The sequence below is a fragment of the Octopus sinensis genome, linkage group LG24, assembly GCF_006345805.1.
Source record: "Octopus sinensis linkage group LG24, ASM634580v1, whole genome shotgun sequence".
In the NCBI taxonomy this organism is placed as follows: domain Eukaryota; kingdom Metazoa; phylum Mollusca; class Cephalopoda; order Octopoda; family Octopodidae; genus Octopus; species Octopus sinensis.
The window spans coordinates 11,133,659-11,146,644 of record NC_043020.1 but is presented as its reverse complement, the minus strand read 5'-3'; the positions used below and the strand labels follow the sequence as shown (position 1 = coordinate 11,146,644).

The 12,986-nt window shown below is 38.9% G+C and overlaps 1 protein-coding gene and 1 pseudogene across 1 annotated transcript in view; both read right to left on the bottom strand.

The window, feature by feature from the left end:
- The window catches only part of LOC115223914 (carboxypeptidase E-like), a 79,245-nt gene that overhangs the window by 52,786 nt on the left and 13,473 nt on the right, over positions 1-12,986 (bottom strand). The window lies entirely within an intron of this gene.
- LOC115224135 lies at positions 2,708-2,866 on the bottom strand (annotated as a pseudogene).

Genomic DNA, 12,986 nt, shown 5'->3' with positions numbered 1-12,986 from the left:
CTGAATGCTTTTTAAGTGGCACCAGCACGGTGAGGTTAGTTTTGGCATGGTTTTTATAGCTAGATACTCTTTGAAATGCCAACCACTTTATAGTGTGGACTGGATGCTTTTTACATGGCACCAGCATCAGCAGGGTCACCGAGTAACATGCAAGACAAGGAATTTTGGGAGGGAAGGGGGCATTGGAGGAGGTGATCTTGTGTCAGATGCTGAAAGGTTTTATATTCTTTTATTCTTTTACTTGTTTCAGTCATTTGGCTGCGGCCATGATGTAGCATCACCTTTAGTAGAGCAAATCGACCCCAGAACTTATTCTTTGTGAGCCCAGTACTTGTTTTTTGGTCTCTTTTGCTGAACTGCTAAGTTACAGGGACATAAACACACCAACATCAGTTGTCAAGCTATGGTGGTGGGGTGGGGTCAAACAGAGACACACAAACATACACACATATATATATATATATATATATATGTATGATGGGCTTCTTTCAGTTTCCGTCTACCAAATCCACTCACAAGGCTTTGGTCGGCCCAAAGCTATAGTAGAAGACACTTGCTCAAGCTGCCACACAGTGGGACTGAACCCAGAACCATGTGGTTGGGAAGCAAGCGTCTTGCCACACAGCCGCTCATATGAGGATATATATCACCATCATCATCATCCAAAATCAAAATCAAATTTATGCCAGTGCTAGTAGGGTGCCAAGAGCACCATCTGAGCGTGATCGTTGCCAGAGCAGCCAACTGGATTTCGTACCCGTGGCATGTAAAACCAACGTCGCCTCACTGGCACCTGTGCCGGTGGTATGTGTAAAAAAATTGCCAGTACCGCCTGACTGGCCCCCATGCCGGTGGCACGTAAAAAGCACCCACTACACTCTCGGAGTGGTTGGTGTTAGGAAGGGCATCCAGCTGTAGAAACTCTGCCAGATCAAGATTGAAGCCTGGTGCAACCATCTAGTTCGCCAGCCCTCAGTCAAATCATCCAACCCATGCTAGCAAGGAAGGCGGACGTTAAATGATGATGATGATGTTCCATGCTGATAGATGTTGAACAGTTTGACAAGGATCCAATGAGTCAAGGACGGCAAATTACTCTAGTGTCCACTGTGGCATGGTTTCTACAGCTGGATGCCCTTCCAAATACCAACCACTTCACAGTGTGCACTGGATGATTTTTTTTTTTTATGCTGCTAGGACTATTGTGGTCATCATGTAGCTCGCAAGTCAGCAAACCTGGGGAGAGATTGTATTGCCTTTGTATGTTAGATGGTGGGGGGGTTAACAAATGAGGGTATCAGTAGGAGTAAAGCTGGCTCTTCGTTAATCACACTTAGGAGAGAAAGCAAACATAAATTATTGGTATCTCCAAGAAGATAAGACAATGCCGGTGAGAAATCAGGTGGCAGTCACACACACTACACCCACACACAGATATATATATATATATATATATATATATATATATATATAGATATATATATAGATATATATATAGATATATATATATATATATATATTATAGATATATATATAGATATATATATAGATATATATATATATATATATATATAGATATATATATATATATAGATATATATAGATATATGTATATGTATATATACATGTATGTGTGTAGGTATGTATGTACATATATAAATATGTGTGTGTATATCTATATATCTATATGTATGTTTGTGTGTGTATATATATATATATATAATATATATATATATATATATATATATATCATCATCATCGCAAAACGGACGTTAAACGATGATGATGATGATGATATATATATATATATTATATATAATATATATATACACACACACAAACATACATATAGATATATAGATATACACACACATATTTATATATGTACATACATACCTACATACATACATGTATATATATATACATATATATGTGTTTATACATACATATGTACCTACATGTACACACATACAGCTGTTGTTTCAGATCTCACTGTTCACAGGGCAACTATCGATTTAATTATTGGTTGGCAAATATCATCATAAATCAGTGAACATTTTGCACGAATTATAAACAAAGCCACCAGCTCTTGTTTAGATCGAAAGGTCTGTGTGCTTTTGGCTGACAAGGCGTAAGCCGAAACAGTGGCGCTCTAGAACCCCCTCCTCCAAAGAAGCTTGTTATGAACACATCACTGTGGCAAAGAGGAAAGAGAGGCTGTTTTCCTGTGACATACACAACAGTAACTAGCATATTTGCATTCAAATTTGCTGGAAGGTATTATGAATAAATATGCAAGTCATCATTTTAAATCTCTCTGTTCACAGTGCAAATAAAGATTGATGTAATAATGATGTATATATGTATGTACATACATACATGTCTGTTTGTACATGTGTACATACATACGCACATACATATGTATATATGTGTAAGTTCATATGTGTATATGAACTTACATATACATACATATTTCTTTATTGCCCACAAGGGGCTGAACACAGAGGGAACAAACAAGGACAGACAAACGGATTAAGTTGATTATATCGACCCCAGTGCGAAACTGGTACTTATTTAATCGACCCCGAAAGGATGAAAGGCAAAGTCGACCTCGGCGGAATTTGAACTCAGAACGTAACGGCAGACAAAATACGGCTACGCATTTCGCCCGGCGTGCAAACGTTTCTGCCAGCTCGCCGGTGTAAGATACCTATCGACCAGACGGGGCCCCGGGACGATAGGATCCCGGGGCCGCAATGTGCGTTCGAGGTGTCGATGTTCACTGAGTCCTGCAATTCGCATCAGTTCATGTGGATAGCCGCGCTCTTCATCGATAGACAAGCCGAGTGATCCCCCGTCCTTACATATACATACATGGTGGATGAACACATGCCCAAACAACTGTTTTATGGTGAGCTTGCAGAGAGGAAACGCTATCGGTATAAACCTAAAACAAGGTTTATAGATGGCATAAAGACTACCCTTAAGTCACTTGAATGGATCTAGAGGACAAAGAAACCTTTGCTTCGGATAGAGCTAGATGGCAAACAAAAGTGTGGAGTGGAGTGAAAGTGTTTGAAGAGGCTAGGATAACGCATTGCAAAACTCAAAAGAAATTTAAGGAAGAATGTTACAATCGTGAAGGTGAATCACAATGACCTTTTTGTGTGCACAGTTCGTGACAGACCATGCCTTTCTTTTGCTGGGCTCAAATCTCATTTGCAAACCCATGGAAAACGAACCTCCACCAACTATTCTGCCTATATGTCTGTGCAAATCTAACAGAGGCCTCAAAAGATATTTTAAGATTCACAAAGATCAGAACTTATGTGCAGCTCTTGGTGGTTCAAATCAGATATGCAATCTATGTGCAATCTATGTGCAATCTATGTGAAATCAGATATGCCATCTATGTGGGTGTCTTTTCAAAACATTGTCTGGCTTCAAAAGCCACATCAGATGCCATGATGGTTCTAAAGTGTAGGTACAGGAGGGGGTCAAACTCTGCATAAGGCGTAGACAACCACCACATACATATGCATGTATATATGTTTAAGTTCATATGTGTGTGTGTATATATATATATACATATATATATATGTTCGTGGGTGTGTGAAAAGTGACATTAAAATCATGATACATGGACACACATATATTTGCCAAACCGTCCAAACCATGCAAGCATGGAAAATGTATGTTAAATAAAGATGATGACAATGATGATATATATATAGGTGTAGGCATGGCTGTGTGGTAAGAAGTTTGCTTCCCAATTACATGACTCTAGGTTCAGTCCCACTGTATGGCACCTTGGGCAAGTGTCTCCAAGTATAGCTTTCAACCTCGTGAGTGGATTTGGAAGACAGACACTGAAAGAAACCTGTTGCATGTGTGTGTGTGTGTGTGTGTGTGTGTGTGTGTGTGTGTGCATCTGTCTGTCAGTCTTTGTGTCTGTTTGTCCCCCACCACCACTTAGCAACCAGTGATAGTGTGTTTATGTCCCTGTTACTTTGTGGTTTGGTGAAAGAGACTTATAGAATAAATGCCAGGGTCAGTTCATTTGACTAAAAATTTGTGAGGTTCCTATTGTAGTGTGTCTGATTATCTAGTGATTAGCACCTAATGGATCAGTAAATATTGGTTTATCTTGAGTGAGATAATAATAATAATAAGCAAAAGGGGCTGATTGCTATCTAACTCAGATACCAGGAACCCCAAATACTTTCTATGTAATCTCAAGTTTTAAAACAAACATAATTTTCGTATGATTTTTTAGGCATTCACTAGTACAACACTAAGTACAAAACCAAATATATGGCACCATAGGCATAACACCAACATGAACTTCCAACTTGTTGTCTCTTGAGGTCTCTGGGTGAGACTTGGAGCCAACTTGTACAAATGTAAAGCAAAAGTCAAACATAGAATTATAATAATAATAATAATAATAATAATGATAAACCCTGCTGTACTCTTTCACCACAACTTTCACTCTTTCTTCCTGTTTCTGTTGTACCTGTATTTCAAAGGGCCGGCCTTGTCACACTCTGTGTCATGCTGAGTCTCCCCAAGAACTACGTCAAGGGTATACGTGTCTGTGGAGTGCTCAGCCACTTGCACGTTAATTTCATGAGCAGGCTGTTCCATTGATTGGATCAACTGGAACCCTCATTGTCATAACCAACAAAGTGCCATAGAGGTATATTAACAACACAACTATGTTGAGGTTAGGTTTTCTTTTATCAAAGAGTTTTCCTATTTCCTTTTCAATTCTTTATATTGTTACGGAGATGTACTTGCATAGTAAGTGACCTGATCTGAGATCGTGTGCTGAAACGAAAATAATTGCAGCATGGAAGGTGTTTGTAAGCCATTTAAGAAACACACAAAAGCCGTTCGATTCACTTCAACATTTAAGTTTAATTTGTCAAAATATTTTCGTCACTATAAGACCGCAACCTATTCACTGACAAAAATCCGTGCTGCATCTCAGATTTTTGTCAGTGAACAGGTCGCGGTCTATGCGACGAAAATATTTTGACAAATTAAACTTCAATGTTGAAGTGAATCTAATGGTTTTTGTGTGTTTCTTAAATGGCTTATAAACACCTTCTACACTGCAATTGTATTTATATTGTGCTTTGGAACAATAGAATTCCTAAATATATTAGTTTCAAAATATTTCAAGACTATCCTAATCTAATTGTGAAAACAGCCCTTTACAATGCTGTCTTTACAATGTTGTCATTCTGCATTGAAATTGCAAGAAAAGAAAATTGGAGATTCTTTAGCAACAGATAAATTCAACAACACAGAATTCCAAATGATATAGTGGTGATGGAGGTAGGGTTAGGGTAAAGGAGCTTCGGGCAGAGTGGTCACAATATGAGTGAGGAGGAGGAGGAGGGGGAGGAGGAGGAACGATGTTTGAAAGAGCTGAGGTGCTTGCTGTAGTGGTAGACTAGGCAGAAGAAGGAGACACAGCATGGGTCTGTAGGTCAGAGGTTGGAGTGTGTTGGTGAGTGACTTCGTGCTCAGCTGAGACCAACACTGGAATACTGCCCCCTCACCTGGAACAGTGTTGCCATTCCAGGTGAGAAGGCAGTCACAGATATCCTGGACTACTGTGTCCAGAGAAGGGCCATTCAAGATTTTGAAATCCAGTTGATGGATCACTGGACATGTCCCACTGACTGACCAAGAGACATGCTGTCTCCTCTCTCTTTCTTGTCTTTCACTACTAATAATAGTTTCAAATTTCGGCACAAGGCCAGCAATTTCAGGAAAGAGGTTAATTGATTACATTGACCCCCAGTGCTCAACTGGTACTTATTTCATCAGCCCTGAAAGGATGAAAGGTAAAGTTGACGCCAGTCAAGGCAGCGCTGGCATCGGCCACGTTCGGATGGTGGTTTTTACATGCTACCAGCAAGGTATCATAACTACAATATCCATTGATTTTTATTTTGATGTAGATGTACTTGACTCAATAGGTCTCCTCAAGAACAGCGGATCACTCTATGATCCAAGGTTAGCACAGCAGGCCGTCCTGCGAGCCATGAACTCACTTCACTTGTCAGGTCTTTACAGTCACAGCATATCTCAGAGGTCTCGGTCTTTCATCATTTCCTCTGTGAGGCCCAATGTGCCACTGGCACAGGTATCACAACTACAATATCCATTGATTTTTATTTTGATGTAGATGTACTTGACTCAATAGGTCTCCTCAAGCACAGCAGGTCACCCTACGATCCAAGGTTAGCACAGCAGGCCGTCCTGCAAGCCATGAACTCACTTCGTTTGTCAGGTTTTCACAGTCACAGCATATCTCAGGGGTTTCGGTCTTTCATAATTGCCTCTGTGAGGCCCAACGTGCCACCAGCATGGGTATCACAACTACAATATCCATTTGATTTTTATTTTGATGCTGATGTACTTGACTCAAAAGGTCTGTGCAGTGATTATGTTTTTACAGAAGACAAGATCAATATGACCCCATGGCAAGATGGTTTTGACATCATGGAGTCAATACAAGTTTGGTTCAAGCTATTTGGGTTGCAAGAACTCTGCAAATCAGTGGCTCTCTTTCGTTAAATAGTTCTTTTAATCCCGAAGGCAGTGAACTGCTTAGCAAAAATTTTATCTGCTTTTACATTCTGAGTTAAAATTCCTCTGAGGTTGACTTTGCCTTTCAACCTTTTGGGGGTTGATCAAATAAGTACTAGTTTATCAATGGGGTCAATGTAATCAACTTAGCCCCTCTCCTGAGATAGCTGGCCCTGTGCCAAAGTTTGAAACCAATGTTTCTTTTAATACTTATTGATATTAACTGGCTTCCGTGCCGGTGGCATGTAAAAAGCACCAATCCGATCGTGGCCGTTGCCGGCCTTGTCTGGCACGTAAAAAGCACCCACTACACCCACGGAGTGGTTGGCATTAGGAAGGGCATCCAGTTGTAGAAACACTGCCAGATCAGACTGGAGCCTGGTGCAGCCTTCTGGCTTCCTGGTCAAACCATCCAACCCATTCTAGCATGGAGAACGTACGTTAAACGACAATGATGATGATGACGATGCCCCTAATCAAATAGTACCTTCTCAACATTTTAAGCATTACAACTGAATATTGACCGCTATAGAATAAAATCTGCCACCTTAAGTACAGATATACCCACAACCTGTAATTTTAATTAATTACCAATTTAACTAACAGAAAAAATTAGTCAAAAGAAACTGGATAGTGTTTTTTTATAAAACTGATGAAGAAAGAATACCAAGAGAATACAAATTTGGCTGGGTTAAAGAATAGAAGAATCGAGAAGGTATTTATACCAGTTTGTGACTATTTAGGTACCTAAAATATGCCACGCAAGCATGGTACTTGTTTGCTCTTTAACGGTTGGCTGTAAATTTAATAATAATATCAAAGTGATCTGAAGTACATAGAAATCTCTTGGCACCATTTTCCAAATAAATAAATATGCAAGAATTCAATAAATTTATTTCCCTTGAAATGGCTTACTTCCTAAAAAAACCCTCAAAGGAATTGGCTTTTTGTTTTATTCCTTCATTTAATATTATGCTCCAATAATATTGGGTTCTCAGATAAATTCGTTTTTCTTTTTTCCTTTTCTCCCCCCCCCCCATTTATGTCAATCCTTTCCTATGTTAATTGAATTAATGGAAAACGTATTTTTATTTATTTTTTTGGGGAAAATTAGCTCTGTTCCTACTCTTTTACTTGTTTCAGTCATTTGACTGTAGCCATGCTGGAGCACCACCTTTCACCTGGAATTTGCATCACCGGTCTGGAACCCCTATCTTGCCCAGGATATCAATCGTCTGGAAGCCGTTCAGCGACGTGCAACCAAAAGAATACCCTCCATCAGGCATTTGCCATATTCTGAACACCTTACTTCCCTGGGCATGGACACATTGAAATTCTGACGTCTGGCAGCTGACTCGGCAGACACCCATAAAATTATCAATCATCTTACAAACAATAACTCTGAGCACCTTTTCAAACTCCACCCGTCTAACACCCGTGGACATATTTACAAAGTCAGGAAACAGCACAGCTCCTATGACTTTAGGAAACATTTTTTCACGGTGAGAGTTGCTGAAGCATGGAACAAACTGCCGGCATCAGTTGTTAGTTGTCGGAGCACTGCATCCTTCAAAACTTCCATGTTTTCTGAGATTCGCCAACACTACACCTGATTTCCTTCCCTCCATACACACACAAGCATGTATCTGACTCATACACTGTTTGCTTTCCAGACATTTGTACATTACTGCATTTGCTTTATACGCACTTTCTGACAAGTTTGTGGTGCACCTGAGCACTGTATACAATAATTTCATTATTATTATTATTATTATAAATCACCCCTAGGACTTATTCTTTGTAAGTCTGGTACTTATTCTATCAGTCTCTTTTGCCGAACTGCTAAGTTACAGGGACGTAAACACACCAGCATCAGTTGTCAAGTGATGTTGGGGGGACAAACACAGACACACAAGCACACACAGGAAGGGCATCCAAGTGTAGAAACACTGCCACATCAGACTGGAGCCTGGTGCAGCCCCTTGCCTTCGCAGACCCCGGTTGAACCGTCCGACCCGTGCTAGCACGGAAAATGGACGTTAAACGATGATGATGATGATGATAATATATGACGGGCTTTTTTCAGTTTCCGTCTACCAAATCCACTCACAAGGCTTTAGTCGGGCCAAGGCTATAGTAGGCGACACTTGCCCAAGGTGCCACGCAGTGGGACTTAACCCAGAACCATGTGGTTACTCTTTACTCTTTTACTTGTTTCAGTCATTTGACTGCGGCCATGCTGGAGCACCGCCTTTAATCGAGCAACTCGAGCCCAGGACTTATTCTTTTGTAAGCCCAGTACTTATTCTATCGGTCTCTTTTGCCGAACCGCTAAGTAACGGGGACATAAGCACACCAGCATCGGTTGTCAAGCAATGCTAGGGGAACAAATACAGACACACAAACACACACACGCATATATATATATATATATATATATATATATATATATATACATATATACGATGGGCTTCTTTCAGTTTCCATCTACCAAATCCACTCACAAGGCATTGGTCGGCCCGAGGCTATAGTAGAAGACACTTGCCCAATGTGCCACGCAGTGGGACTGAACCCGGAACCATGTGGTTGGTAAACAAGCTACTTACCACACAGCCACTCCCGGTTGGGTACAACTTTTATTTATTTTTTTTCTGGAAGCTTGAATAAATTTTTTTTTACCTTTTTGAGATAGATGACAATAGTCTGCCATGTAGAAAACACACACACACACATAATCAAACAAAAAATAATAATAATAATAATAATAAATTTTTCTGACAACCCAATATTTGTTGCTTTAATTAGTAAAATGTTAGCATAATGCCCCCCCCCCCCCCCGTTCCCATTCCTGCTGCTGCCACCACCTCCACTAGCACCACCACCTCCACTAGCACCACTAACACCACCACCTATATAAGTATTTTATGACCTTTTCTTAACTAAATACAATGTAATTCAATAGATATTTGGGCGTTTATGAAAGGGTCGTTCCTCCCAAATCAAAAGCCTTTTTTCCCCCCCTTTTGTTGGAATATATTCCCACATGAACTGCATATATATATATATATATATATTTGTGTGTATATATATACACACATATATATATATATATATATATATATACATACATATATATATATATACACACACACATATATATACATATATATATACATACATATATATATATATACACACACATATATATATATACACACACACACATATATATATATATACACACATATATATATATATACACACATATATATATATATACACACATATATATATATATACACACATATATATATATACACACACATATATATATATACACACACCATATATATATATATATATATATACACACATATATATATACACACATATGCATACACACACACATCTGTTATTAGATATGTTTTTTTTTATAAACATAAATCTGTCCTCAAATATCTTATGCACTCTGTATATATATATATATATTATATATATATATATATATATATATATATATATATATATATATATATGTATGCACATATGTATGTGTATACACACACACACACACATATATATATATATATATACATATATATTTGTATATGTGTATTATACATGCTGCTCCTCCCTCTCTCTCTAGATATGACATGTAATGCAAGTCAGCCACAGGAGCGTGTTTGTCTATGCACCTCTCTCTATTCGTCTCTCTCTGTCTTTTATGCTTTTCTCATTATAAACTTCCCGCTCTCTCTATATATATTTTACCATGCTCTCTCACTTTTTATCTGTATAAGTACATCTATAACACTGAATGTGTGCGTGTGCATGAGTGTAAGAAGTTTTATTAGGACGACAAGAGTTGAAAGACCTCAAATAACATGAACGGCAAGCTCAAGAGACACCTGAATAGAGAACAAATAGACTTGATGACATGCAAACATAAGCATCTGTTGCATAATCTGAGGAACATTGACTTGAGTATAGAATACATCGATTAGATAATAAGAGCACAAGATCCTCTGTCACAGATTCAGGAGCGGATGTCCTATTTCAGTTCAAATGACTTCAATTCCCAGTGGGTCTCGGGTTTTGCCATGGCCATCAACAAATCACAAGGTCAAATATTTTCAGGATCTTTTCCTTTTGAACAGCAGACAATTTCTAGTTAACTAAACACTTTAAAACTTCGTATACTGGTAGAATACTCTTACTCTTTACTCTTTTACTTGTTGCAGTCATTTGACTGCGGCCATGCTGGAGCACCGCCTTTAGTCGAGCAAATCGACCTCGGGACTTATTCTTTGTAAGCCCAGTACTTATTCTATCGGTCTCTTTTGCCGAACCGCTAAGTGACAGGGACGTAAACACACCAGCATCGGTTGTCAAGCAATGCTAGAGGGACAAACACACACACACAAACACACACACATACACATACATATACATATATATATATATATACATATATACGACAGGCTTCTTTCAGTTTCCGTCTACCAAATCCACTCACAAGGCATTGGTCGGCCCGGGGCTATAGCAGAAGACACTTGCCCAAGGTGCCACGCAGTGGGACTGAACCCGGAACCATGTGGTTGGTTAGCAAGCTACTTACCATACAGCCACTCGTCAAAATAAAACATTTTTTTTCTCTTGGCTTTCTTGAGAAAATTGTAATTTGTTTGTTTAACGTAGTTTAATTTTTCGAATTTTAACCAATCCTATGCCCTCTTTTGAGCTAAAATCATTTGCTGTGTCTAAAACTGAGACAACATCCTGTCACTACCCCTCAACCTAACCCTAACCCTAATTTTTTTTTTCTTAATTGTTAAATTAATTTAATTGTTACGCGTGTAAAAAAACCCGAAAGCAATGGAAAATGATTTAAACAATTAACAAACAAAATAATTCTATAATTTTATACACACGCTTAGGGTTAGGGGGAGGTTTAGGGTTAGTTACAGGATGTTGTCTCAGTTTTAGACGCAGCAAATGATTTTACTTGAATGGAGGTAATCGATTGGTTAAAATTGCCGAAATGCTCGGATTTTCAGACGAAATATCTTACAAACTATAGAATTTTCTCAATAAAGCCAAGAAAAAATGATGTTTTATAAACACATTCTACCAGTATACGAAGTTTAAAAGTGTTAAGTTAACTAGAAATTGTGTTGACATCTGCCGTTCAAAAGGAAAAGATCCCATTTTCAGTTGCTGGTTTATACCTCGAAGAGCGCTGCCTCACCCACGGTCAGATTTACATTGGATGTTCAAGCGTAGGAAGTAGAAACAATCTTTACATTTACGCACCAAATGGAAAAACATAAAAAATTTCATTTATCGGTGTAGGAGTGGCTGTGTGGTAAGTAGCTTGCTTGCCAACCACATGGTTCCAGGTTCAGTCCCACTGCATGGCACCTAGAGCAAATGTCTCCTACTATAGCCTTGGGCCAACCAAAGCCTTGTGAGTGGTAGACGGAAACTGAAAGAAGCCCGTCGTATATATGTGTATATATATATATATGTATGTATGTGTATGCGTGTGTATATGTTTGTGTGTCTGTGTTTGTCCCCTCAACATCGCTTGACAACCGATGCTGACGTGTTTACGTCCCCGTAACTTGGCAGTTGGGCAAAAAGAGACCGATAGAATAAGTACTAGGCTTACAAAGAATAAGTCCTGGGGTCAATTTGCTTGACTAAAGACGGTGCTCCATCACGGCCACAGTCGAATGACTGAAACAAGTAAAAGAGTAAAGAGTAAAGACCCCAGTGCGTAACTGGTACTTATTTAATCGACCCCGAAAGGACGAAAGGCAAAGTCGACCTCAGCGGAATTTGAACTCAGAACGTAACGGCATACGAAATACGGTTACGCATTTCGCCCGGCGTGCTAACGTTTCTGCCAGCTCGCCGCCTTACTGACAGAAATATTGAAAAGAGGGAGAGAGAGAGAGAGAGAGAGAGAGAGAGAGAGAGAGAGAGAGAGAGATTCTGTGATCGTTTTAGTATCGACAATCATGTTGTTACATAATCAATAAATATATTAGAAATTCCTCAATTCGAACAGACTTTCCGTATGATAAAAATAACGGCACTTCTAGCCTTGCAAATAGGAAAGTATGTAAAGAGTGTATAATCGTGTATACGTTATTTATTTCCAAATGCAAAAAATTCTCAAACAGAAACTAAGGTCACTGACATATACATATGAACACCATTACCCCATCATCCACACACACACAATTTACTTACATAATTAATTAATACACACACACACACATAACACTCACAAGTCCATTACACATACATGCATAGGTACATACATACACACACGTACGTACACGGACAAACACGTACATCTATTGTTCCCAGTT